Source organism: Chiloscyllium plagiosum, chromosome 24 (assembly GCF_004010195.1).
Source record: "Chiloscyllium plagiosum isolate BGI_BamShark_2017 chromosome 24, ASM401019v2, whole genome shotgun sequence".
Lineage (NCBI taxonomy): Eukaryota > Metazoa > Chordata > Chondrichthyes > Orectolobiformes > Hemiscylliidae > Chiloscyllium > Chiloscyllium plagiosum.
The window spans coordinates 46,816,848-46,829,832 of record NC_057733.1 but is presented as its reverse complement, the minus strand read 5'-3'; the positions used below and the strand labels follow the sequence as shown (position 1 = coordinate 46,829,832).

At 41.5% G+C, this 12,985-nt stretch overlaps 1 protein-coding gene across 1 annotated transcript in view; it reads right to left on the bottom strand.

Moving 5' to 3' along the window:
• pcyt2 (phosphate cytidylyltransferase 2, ethanolamine) overlaps nucleotides 1-12,985 on the bottom strand; it is a 65,346-nt gene that overhangs the window by 51,666 nt on the left and 695 nt on the right. The gene's annotated exons all lie outside the window — the stretch shown is intronic.

The following is a 12,985-nucleotide window of genomic DNA, read 5'->3' as shown; positions in this document are numbered from 1 at the left end:
CCCACCCTCCCCTAGCTTATCTCTCCACGCTTCAGGCTCTCTGCCTTTATTCCTGATGAAGGGCTTTTGCCCGAAACGTCGATTTTGCTGAAGCTCCTCGATGCTGCCTGAATTGCTGTGCTCTTCCAGCACCATTGATCCAGAATCTGGTTTCCAGCATCTGCAGTCATTGTTTTTAACTACGCATACAGTCAGGGCTGTCTCCCACCTTCGTTGAAAGAGGCAAATATCTCTCTTATTCTTAAAAGAGGAAAGGATCCAGAAGATTGTACATCATATAGACCAATATCCTTGCTAAATGTAGATTTTAAAATCCTTTCTAAAACATTAGCAATGAGACTAGAAAGGGTATTGCCACATATCACAAAGGAGGATCAGACGGGGTTTTTTAAAGGGCCGTAGATCATCCAATAATATTAGAAAGGTTTTGAATATGATTCAAGCCTGCCATCAGGGAAAAATACCAGGAGTAGTAGTCTCATTAGATGTGGAAAAGGCATTCGATAGGGTTGAATGGTCATATTTGTTTTACACATTAGAAAGGTTTGACGTTGGAAAGGTGTTTACCTAATGGGTCTCAACATTGTATAGTGATCCCAAAGCAGTTGTGGTTACCAATGGCTTAGGCTCAGATAGCTTCAGTGTGGATAGGGGCTGTCGTCAGGGATGTCCTCTCTCGCCATTGTTATTTACGCTAATAATTGAACCGCTAACAGAAGCTATACGGGCTGATCCTAATATAACGGCCCCGAGGATTGGTACAGGTAAACATAAAATTACCCTTTATGCAGATGATGTTCTTCTATTCCTCAGTAATCCTCTTATGTCCGTGCCTTGTTTAATCCAAGTTATTAATACATTTAATGCATTCTTAGGCTATAAAATTAATTTCTCAAAAATCGGAGGCTATGCCAATGGGGGGCCTTGCTATGATACCCCACTTAGTGGACGGATCCCACTTTCCCTTTTGGTGGTCCCTGGAGGGTTTCTTATATTTAGGCATTTTTATTGCCCCAGTATTTGGTCAGTTATACAAGGCTAACTTTATGCATTTACTGGAAAGGATAAGGCAGGAACTCCAGCGATGGGGAGACCTTCCAATTTCCTGGCTGGGTAGAATAGCACTAATTAAAATGAATGTCCTGCCCCGTCTCCTATACCCTATGAGAATGCTTCCGGTGATGCTGCTGAGGCTGGCACTACGTAAAATATATGGCTGGTTAGGTTCCTTTATCTGGAATCATAGACCGCCCCTCATTAAGCTGAAGAAGCTACAGCTTCCACAGGCAAGGGGAGGATTGGACTTCCCAGATTTTAGGAAATATCAGTTACGTTCCCTATCAAGTTACATAGCTGATTGGGTCTTGCCTGACCCGCAATCAATCTGGCTGGACATCGAGGCTTCTCAAGTAAAATGCCCACTTATTAACCTTTTATTTTCAGACAAGAGGAAAATCATTACGGATCACTGTAAAAACCCTATAATACTAAACACAATTAAAACTTGGAATATAATGTGGCAAAATGAGGGCAACATAAAACATCCCCCTATGCTCAGATAGTGGGAGCATGGGGATTTCAACCGGGGTTTACAGATGCCACTTTTAAACTCTGGAGATCCAGGGGTATCTCATGTCTAGGGGACCTATTTAAAGAAGGGATCCGGATGTCTTTTGAACAGCTGCATCAGAAATTCGGATTACCTAATGGTGACCTCTTTCGATACTTCCAAATTTGAGATTATATACAGAAGACTACGTTATTAGATAGTCTTTATAAATCAGATAGAGAATGTAGAGTGCTACGGCCAATGGGGGTATCTTCCGTCAGTACGATTTATCATTTACTATATGACGAAGTATCGGGAGATATGGACAATCTGCTTAAAACATGGGATCAGGATTTGGGACTAGAAATCTCTATAGAAACATGGAATGACATCTGGGAAAACACCAGAAGAATCACCATCTGCAACTGGACTCAGGCTATCCAGCTGAAGATACTTCATAGGGCCCATATAGCACTGGATCGATTGGCAAACTTTAAGGCAGGAGCATCTCCAATGTGTCCCAAATGTAAAATAGAGGTGGGCACTCTTGTACATTGCCTATGGACCTGTCACAAGATCCTATGGACTAAGGTAGCAAGTATCCTGACAGAAATTTTAGGAACAGAAATTAAAGTGGACCCTGTATCTCTCCTTTTGGGCTTTTCGAACTTACCCTCCCTGGATATGCACGGGAAGAGATTATTTTCTATTCTCTCTTTCTGTACAAGGAAAAATATTTTGGTAAAATGGATGGCTGAGGGCCCCTCTGGACTTTCAAATTGGCACAGATTAATTATGCTATGTATTCTCCTTGACTTCCTTACAAATATGGCAGCCCTTCTTGAATTATATAAATACAGATATTTCAGCTATCCTAACAAGGGCTTTTATTTAATTGAGATTGCGAACCTGGCTGGTCCGGGGCCCCTTGGGAGAGGAATCCCACACGAATACTGGTTTTGTTACATTTGATGTTAACAAATTCCGAGCATGTATCTCGCTATCCAATTTCTGTGTTATCCGTTGTTTTTTCTTCCCTTTCTCTTATTTGAAAAATGTAAGAGACTTAAATATACACTCTGGTTAGTTGTAGATTAGTAGTTAGTTGAGTTTTGTTCTTTCCTCTCGGTATTTTTCTTTTGTTAAATTTTGGTTATTATATATTTAAGATTTAATTGTATATCAATGCTTGTACTTGAGAGTTTGTTTATTTTTGTAAACTTTTAAAAATGTTAAATTTCCAATCAAAATATCTATAAAAAAAAACTCTGCCTGCAGAACTATATCTCTCCCTTCCTATTTATGATGTTCCTACTGATTAGGATAACCTCATGGCGTTTTGCAGTCTGGGACATCCTTGATATTGGCAGTATGGAACAAAAATACCAACCTGTGGCTACATCTATAAATTTTAATTTCTATGTTTTTAGTAATTATATTTAGGATACTTTGAAAGATAAGCCAATATGAGGTAGACAATCACTAGTTAAACTGATGCTATGATTTGCAGCTCGGGTGTAGATTGTCATAGTTGTGGGTACGTTTGTGGAGCTGGGAAGCTTATTTGCAGACGTTTCATCGCCTGCTTAGATAATATCTTCAGTGCTTTGGAGCCTCCTAGGAAGCGCTGCTGTACTGTGTCTTCTACAATTTATTTAATTCCATTCCTGATGCTTCTGGTTGTTTATTGTAGTGGCAGGTTTATTGGTTCTAGGTCTGTGTTTGTGTTGATGGAATCCATGGATAAGTGCCATGCTTCTAGAAATTCCCTGGCTGTTCTGTTTAGTTTGTCCTATGATCAGTGTGTTATACCACTTGAACTTGTGGCTCTTGCCATCTGAGTATGGCTACTAAGTGCAGCTGGTCGTGGCATTTAGCAGCTAGTTGATGTTCACGAATGTGGATTGTTAGTTGTCTGCCAGATTGTCCTATACGGTGTGTCATGCAGTCTTTACATGGAATCTTATAAATGATGTTTGTCTTGCACGTGATGGGTATACAGTCTTTTGTTCTGGTGAGCTGTTGTTGGAGCATAGCTGTTCGGTTTGAGCTGTCATGAATCAAAGTGGTTGAAGTCTAGCTTTCAGTTCAGAGACTTTTTTTATACAAGTTAGTGTGGCTAGTGAGTTAAATTGTGGCATGTCTTGTCAGGTTGTTTGTCTATTAGAAATCTGAGAATGAAGCTGCAGGGATATCTGTTCTTGGTGAAAACTCCATAGAGGTGATGTCCTTCTCTTTGTAGGTCGAGATTGCTATAGTATGTTGCAGCCCTTTTGAACAGGCTCCTAATACAGCTTCTCGTGTTCCAACAGTTGCTGTTGTTGTTCAAGATCTGGTCCTTGTGCGTGGCTTTTCTGCACACTTATGGTGCATTCACAGTTATGCGTTCTTTCTAGCAATGCATCCAGGATTGGGACTTGATTATTGATTTCCTCCGCTCCTAAAAATCAGATCCCTGTGAGCGTGGTATTGACAATCTGGTGGGTATTCTCAATTTCTGTTCTCTTAATAATGAAGAAAGTGCTGTCCACGTAACTGATCCAGAGTTTGGGTTTGGATTGGAGGGCTGTTTGTTCCAGCCTTTGCATCACTGCTTCTGTTATGAGCCCAGAGATGGGGAGATCATATGTGTTCCACTGGTCTGTTCATATTTAACAACCAAATATTTGAAGTGTGTCATCAAGCACAAGTCTAGTAGTTTGAGTATGATTTCCTTGTTGATAGGTTCCTCGTCATGTCATCTGACCAGATTGGCTATTGTCTCTCTGTATGGAGTTTTGTCAACTGAACTGAACAGTGCCCTTAGATCAAATGAGACCATTGCTTTGCCAATGTCTACGTTTATGTTCTTGATGCTGTCTCAGAATTCCTGTGATGATTGTATGAAGTGTTTGGATCCGCTGCTAAGATGTTTCAGTTTTTGTTCAAGTTCTTTTGTCAGTTTGTGGCATTCCCAGGAACTCCATCACACAATGCATCTAAGTTTGTGTACCTTGGGTAATCCGTAAAATCTTGGGGTGTTGTTGCTTTCTGGCTTCATCCTTTACAGGTCAATGCTGGTTATCGGCCTCTATGTTTGTAGGTTCCGTAGTGTGTTGTTTATTCTATTGGTGCTATGGGGCATGGGGTCACTACATCTGTAAGTACGTGTCAGTATCTGCAAGTAACTTTCTGAATATATTCAGTCTTGTCCATGATACCCATCATTTTGCCCTTATCCGTAGATACTACAATTACATTCTTGTCATTTTTAAAAGGCTTCTCTCTCTTCGGTGTTGAGGCTTGTACCCCTTGTTAGCAAGGGTACAATGGTTTTTCTGACTGCTTGCTGTGTCTCTTTAGTTAGTTCATTAGTTCTATGCGTACTTTCTCTTGCTGCTAAGAGGTTTGTTGTTTTTATGTCCCTCTCGTAGTTGAACCCCTAGGCTAGCACATCCTACAGACACAAAAGGCTGTCTGTTGACAGAAATAGAGAACACACACTGGATTATCAATACCATGCTCGCAGGGATCAGATTTATCAGATAGGAGGAAACTAACAATCAGCTTCCATTCCTAGAGGTGATAATAAAAAGAATACAGAACAGTGTATGCACCGCAAGCATACAGAAACGCCACACACAGACCAGATGCTGATGTACAACTGAAATACACAAGAGAAGCTGCATTAGGACCCTGTTCAAAGGGGGTACAGACAATGTAGCACTTCCGAACTATGAAGAGAAGAACACCACCTTGCCAAGAACCGATATCCCTTCAACCTCATCTGCAGACGCCTAACAGAAACAACGAGACAAGTACTTTGGGGGACTTTAACTTTCCAGATATTGACTGGGAAAGCTATAGCTCGAGTTCGTTAGATGGGTCGGTGTTTGTCCAATGTGTGCAGGAGGGTTTCCTGACACAATATGTAGACAGGCCAACAAGAGGTGAGGCCATACTGGATTTGGTTCTGGGTAACGAACCAGGCCAGGTGTTAGAATTGGACGTAGGTGAGCACTTTGGGGACAGTGACCACAATTCGGTGACTTTTACTCTAGTGATGGAGAGGGATAAGTGTGCACTGCAGGGCAAGAGTTATAGATGGGGGCAGGGAAATTATGATGCTGTGAGGCATGACTTAGGATGTGTGCCCTGGAAAAGTAAGCTTCAAGGCAAGGGCATAATTGATATGTGCTGAAGAGAGAGCTAAAAGCAGCAAGAAGGGGACATGAAAAGTCCTTAGTTGGTAGGATTAGGGAAAACCCTAAGGCTTTCTATAGGTATGTCAGGAATAAAAGAATGACTAGGGTAGGAATAGGTCCAGTCAAGGATAGTAGTGGGAAGTTGCATGTGGAGGCTGAAGAGATTGGGGAGACACTGAATGAATACTTTTCATCAGTATCCACTCAGGAAAAGGACATTGTTGCCGATGTGAATATTGAGTCACAATTAATTAGAATGGACGGCTTTGAGGTATGTAGGGAAGAGTGTTGGAAATTCTGGGAAGGGTGAAAATAGATAAGTCCCCTGGGCCTGATGGCATTTATCCTAGGATTCTCTGGGAAGCAAGGGAGGAGATTGCAGAGCCATTGGCCTTGATTTTTAGGTCCTCATTGTCTACAGGAATAGTGCCAGTAGACTGGAGGATAGCAAATGTGGTTCCCTTGTTCAAGAAGGGGGAGTAGGGATAACCCTAGTAACTATAGGCCGGTGAGTCTCACTTCTGTTGTGGGCAAAGTCTTAGAGAGAATTGTAAGGGATAGGATTTATGAACATCTGGATAGGAATAATGTGATCAAGGATAGTCAGCATGGTTTTGTGAAGGGCAGGTCGTGCCTCACAAACCTTATTGAATTCTTTGAGAAGGTGACTAAGGAGGTAGACGAAGGTAAAGCAGTAGATGTGGTGTATATGGATTTTAGTAAGACGTTTGATAAGGTTCCCCATGGTAAGCTATTGCAAAAAATACGGAGGTATGGCATTGAGGGTGAGTTGGAGGTTTGGATTAGGAATTGGCTGGCTGGAAGAAGACAGAGGGTAGTAGTTGATGGTAAAGGTTCATCTTGGAGTGTAGTTACTAGTGGTGTTCTGCAAGGATCTGTTTTGGGACCATTGCTGTTTGTCATTTTTATAAATGACCTGGAGGAGGGGCTAGAAGGTTGGGTGAGCAAGTTTGCGGATGATACGAAAGTCGGTGGAGTTGTTGACAGTGAGGAAGGATGTGTCAGGTTACAGTGGGATATAGATAAGCTGCAGAACTGGGCAGAAAGGTGGCAAATGGAGTTCAATGTTGTTAAGTGTGAGGTGATTCACTTTGGTAAGAGTAACAAAAAGACAGAGTACTGGGCTAATGGTCGGATACTTGGTAGTGTGGATGAGCAGAGGGATCTTGGTGTCCATGTACACAGATCTCTGAAAGTTGCCACCCAGGTAAATACTGCGGTGAAGAAAGCATATGGCGTACTGGCTTTTATTGGTAGAGGAATTGAGTTCCGGAGCCCTGAGGTCATGTTGCAGTTATATAAGACTCTGGTGCGGCCGCATCTGGAGTATTGTGTGCAGTTTTGGTCACCATACTATAGGAAGGATGTGGAGGCACTGGAACGGGTGCAGAGGAGGTTTACCAGGATGTTGCCTGGTATGGAAGGAAAATCGTATGAGGAAAGACTGAGGCACTTGGGGCTGTTTTCACTAGAGACAGCGAGTTGTGAGTTCATGGAATGCCCTGCCAGTAGCAGTGGTGGACTCTCCCTCTTTATGGGCATTTAAACGTGCATTGGATAGGCATATGGAGGATAGTGGGCTAGTGTAGGTTAGGTGGGCTTGGATCGGCGCAACATCGAGGGCCAAAGGGCCTGTACTGCGCTGTATTTTTCTATGTTCTAGGACATGCCACTACCTAACTAGCCATGCTACTTATAATAAAAATGATTTCAGACCCAACAACCAGACGTGTACAACTAGTGGGGTTCATAACAGCCCATAAACCGACAACCATGCTCAGACAACCCGCTAGAACAAAATAACCCCACACCCATCATATGCAAGACAAACATAATTTACGAGACTCCATACAAAAACTACATGAAACACTATAAAGGACATACAGATAGACAACTAGCAATCCACATCTGTGAATACTAACTAGCACTAAACACCTCGACCAGCTGTCCCTAGTAGCCATACACACAGATGACAAGTACCACAAGTTCGACTGGGACAACACAATGAACATAGGACAAGCTAAACAGAGGACAGCCAAATAGTTTCTAGATGCATGGCACTCATCCATGGACTCCATCAACAAACACAGACCTAGACCCAATATACCAGCCACTACAATGAACAACCGGAAGCAGCAGGAACAGAACCAAGCAAATTCTAGAAGGCACAGTACAGCAACACTTCACAGGAGACTCCAAAGCACTGAAGATATCACCTAGACAGGGTACGATACATCTGCAAATCAACTTCCCAGCTTGGTGAACATACCAACAAGCATGATTCTATGAATTTGTATAAAGCCCAATAGTTGGTTGGAAATTTAATCTTTCTTTTTGATAATTGTAATATCCAGGATCAATATTAACAAGTCTAATTATGACAATCATTTCACAACAGGCTCACAACGTAAATGTCTGCCATGACTTCCCTGATAATATATTGAATATTTGATTAAACAATAGTCCATTTTTACTTGCTGCTCTTACTTTATCCAGACTAACAGCTGATGAAAACAAAGTTGATGCACAGTTGCTGTGAAACAAATAGGGTGGGCACTGTTTCACCAACACTCTCTCAGCAACTGGCATATAGAATGTGTTCAGAGTGTGACATTTTTAAAAACTGAGAATCTCAAGAGGAAGCTTTTGATGAAACTGTTCACTGCCTGTAGAGACTAATTATGATAGTCAATTTTATACAATTCTAATTAACATGCAGAAGCATTCTGGAAGAATCACTTATTTACTATCAAAAGAACAGTGCTTCAATGAATACTATCCATTTAATGTTACTGTTGTACAGACCATTCAAGATTGCTTTATGGTTTACTTACAGATTCTGTAACTTAGCTGAGTTATCACAGAAGACAAGCAATTTAATGGAAAACTTTAACAGAAAATTACTCAATTTATATAACACTAGACAGGTGTTTGAGCTTGATACAAAACAAACAGACAAATGTGGAAACTGCAAACAGCATGAAATTCAGATGCTCACTTCATGAAGATTGAGTTGAGAACATTCAGAGCATTTCCCTATTTGCCTTACATATGAATTTAGTGTCTCAATTAGCTTAATGGATTACAATTAGTATAAAATGTGATAAAATATTTTCAGTATTGCCCTGACATAATTTCAGCATTGTGTCATGAACCAGACATGTATTTCTTTACAATCAAACTTGCATTGTCTTAGTTGTAAAGTAGCTTCTTTCAGTCATGCTTTTTATCTAGCACTTTCAAAGAAAATACAGAAACACAGAATCCTTGCAGTGGAGAAGCAGGCCGTTTGGCCACCAAGTCCACACAAACTCTGAACAGCATCCCATCCAGGCCCTCCCTGTAACCCAGCATGGCCAACCTAATACGGAATTGTGTTTTTAAACTTTTCCAAACCAAAAGAGATTACGTAAACAAAGACAAACCAAAAAGATGTCAATTACACCAGTTACTTTGGGGCGGCACGGTGGCGCAGTGGTTAGCACTGCTGCCTCATAGCACCAGGGACCCAGGTTTGATTCCATCCTCGGGCGACTGTGTGTGGAGTTTGCACATTCTCCCAGTGTCTACGTAGGTTTCCTCCCACAGTCCAAAGATGTGCAGGTCAGGTGAATTGGCCATGCTAAATTGGCCATTAGTCAGAGGGAGATGGGCTACTCTTCAGAGGGTTGGCGTGAACTTGTGGGGCTGAAGGACCTGTTTCCACACTGTAGGGAATCTAATCTAAACAACTCAATGACAATCCAGGCTTTCTTGATCTGTTTCAACTCATTTCAAGACTTGTGGGGAACATATATAGTTTGCCTTGTTAGTTTCCTCACCTTGAATGCTTTCTGAATTTCTCTGTTTGATGAGACACGGTATCTTGTCTTTAGTCTTGCAATGACTAAAATGAGTTCTATGAACTAAAGAGACCGCATCAGATTAAAAAAGCAGTTACTTCCAATTTGATCAAATTCCTCTAGTTTCCTGCAAACCAATGATGCATGCAGATGTCAAGCTGGAGATCTGTATCACTGTCAAGTCAAAAGACATTCAGTCAGAGACGTATAGAATGGAAGCAGACCCTTCGTTCCAACTCATCCATGCTGATCAGATATCCTAATCTAGTTCCATTTGCCAACATTTGGTTCCTATCCCTCTAAACCCTTCCTATTCATTTACCCATCCAGATGCCTTTTAAATGCTGTAATTGTACTAGCCTCCACCACTTCCTCTGGCAGCTTTTTCCACACACGCACCACCCTCTGCGTGAAAATGTTGCCTCTTAGGTCCCTTTTATACCTTTTCCCTCTCACCCTATATACATTCTCGGGTTTAAGGTATGAGCAGGCAGGGAAAGTTTTGAGTTTTGTTAAACAAGAGGCTCAGCTGAGCATGACTCAGATCAGATAAGAACTTACAGTTAACAATAAGGAGCTGGACACAAGGGTAATGGGTTAACAACGTAGAAAAGCATACATTATGTAGGGCCATTTAACAATATTGGAAGCACCCAGTAAGGTCAGTTAACAAGGTGAAAGGTATTCATTATGCGAAGCCAGTTAAAGTTAAGAACATTCATTGTGTAACAGCAGATGGCTTAATCTTTACTGTTGATGCTCACTGATTGTAGCAGTCACCCACTCAATGTATGTTGTCTTATCTGGATGCTTCTCCCTGTATAATGACTATATAATTTATTAATGCCGTTCCAGAGAGACAGAGAACTAATGTCTCTGTGCACATGGGTGATCATTCTCTCTCCCTGCAGGGCCTGGAATAAAGACGAAGGAGGTAAAACTATACTGTTTCTGAGCATTTTGGCTTCGACTGAGGGGGGAATGGGATGACAAATCTATGTCCTCTAGTTCTTGACACCCCTATCCCAAGGAAAAGACCTTGTCTATTTATCCCATCCATGCCTCATGATTTTATAAACCTGTATAAAAGGTTACCCCATAGCCTCTGACGCTCCAGGGAAAACAGCCCCAGCTTATTCGGCCTCTCCCTATAGCTGGGATCCTTCTACCCCGCAATATCCTTTTAAATCTTTTCTGAACCCTTTCAAGTTTCACAATATCTTTCAAGTAGGAGAGAGACCAGAATTGCACACAATATTCCGAAAGTGGCCTAACCAATGTCCTGTACAACCGCAACAATACCTCCCAACTCCTTTACCCAATGCTCTGATCAATAAAGGAAAGCATGCCAAACACTTTTTTCACTATCCTTTCTACCTGCGACTCCACTTTCAAGGAACTATGAACCTGCACTCCAAGGCCTCTTTGTTCAGTCAGTCAGTCAGTCAGATGATATAGTATTCTCGTTTCTCACATACACACACAGTGCCTTTATTACTTGCAATGCAAGGGACTCACCCTTCAGGGACAACAGTCGCCCTTATCTGGACAGTCGGGCTTTCTGCACTTACAATTGTATTTTTATACACAAACCCACGTCAATCACATATCGGTTCCTTCTTATTAACCAGTTACATATTGATCGTCAAGCCTTGGTAACATAACCGACTTATCACATTAAACTTTGGGTATGTGGCACTTACCATTAGATCATTTACCTCAAACCTCTGCAGCACAGGGTGAATATGGTTTAGCTTCTTGTTTTATTGCTGAATTGGGGCAAGTTTCAGTTAGCTAGCTTAGCTCGCATACATGTTTGGCTGCATATTTCTTTGCTTAAGATGAATCAGGTCTGATTAATTCTCGGAGAAAGAGGACTGCAGATGCTGGAGATCAGAGTAAAAAACTGGTGCTGGAAAAGCATAGGTTAGGCAGCATGCGAGGTGGTGGCTTTTGCTGGAAGCGTTGAATCTCCTGGTCCTCAGATGCTGCTTGACCTGATGTGCTTTTCCAGCAACACAATTTTCAACTCCGATGAACTCTACTTATGAGTTTAGCTGGACATTTACAGGTACTGTGCCCATTCCTGACTAGCTTAGGTGACCTATTTTGAGGTTGTGACCCCATTTTGAACCATTTCCACATCACCGTGTACACGAAATTTAGCTAGTACTTATCGAAGCTCATCTCAAACAAACTCTAAGATAACTGACTTTTGGTTGAGGATGTTTTAAACTTAAAATTGAAATAATATTGTCAGTTTATCCATACACATTAATTAATAATGCCTTATTTCAAACTAGAATGTTAGTTCTGTCAACAGCTCAACACATCAAACAACAAAATTCAAATATACAGTTCTAGGTTTGTGGAAGCTAATCTCAGCAGGGCAAGGGCAAAACACAAACTGATTTAAATGCCTATCTTGTACATACAACAATATATCAGAATTCCTATATCTGTTTACTATGCAGCAAATCACTAAGTGTACATATGTTGGACATTCACGGACATCCCATGTCAACAAGATGCACTCTGGGGTGAGCTAAACAACTAAGAATAAAACAGGTGCAAGAGGGGTAAAAAAAGCAAAACCAAGCAGTAAATATAAAACTAAATTCATGAGACGATATTCACAGAATTTACTGTTATAAGCTAGCACAGAGATCTCTAAATAAAAATCAAGAGAACTGTAGGTGCTGGAAATCAGAAACAAAAACAGAATTCCAACCATTTCTGTTTTTGTTTTGGGGTTGTCTGAATTCACTTAAGATTCCACTGACTGAATAGTTTTTACTAATTATAAACACGAACTAAATTGAAGATCAAAGACAAAATAAGGATGGCATGGGGGGGGGGGGGGAAGCACATAATAAATTCTCTCATCCTGGGAATGGTAAACCCCACAATTAGTTACCTTGTACAGTCACTGCCTCCACCCACCTCAACAAATCATTGTGCATCCAGTTAAGCTGTCTACACAATACACTAAAACAAACCCACCTCCCTTGTAAAATAAAACCAACTCTCCAAAATGTCACCGTGACTCGGGGACAGCTTAATTTTTAGCACAGCCACAGGCATGGGTCAAGGGCAAAAGAGGGGGCAGAAGTGTCCGCAACGCAAGTCACGTCAGTATGTGTTTTGGGACATGAAAACAGGTCATTGGGGCCATTTGTCTCCATGCTGTGGCTTATCACCCCCCCAACCACCACTTATATTAACTCCAGCAGCACTTCCCTCTGCACCTTTCACTGCTCTGAGTATCTAGTTTCCCTTTAAATGGACCCGCGGTCACTCGCCTCAAATACTTGGCGTGTTTGTGCCTGGGTTATAGTATTTCTGAGCGAAAGTGAACGAATGCCAACGCAATTCATCCAAACACAGGG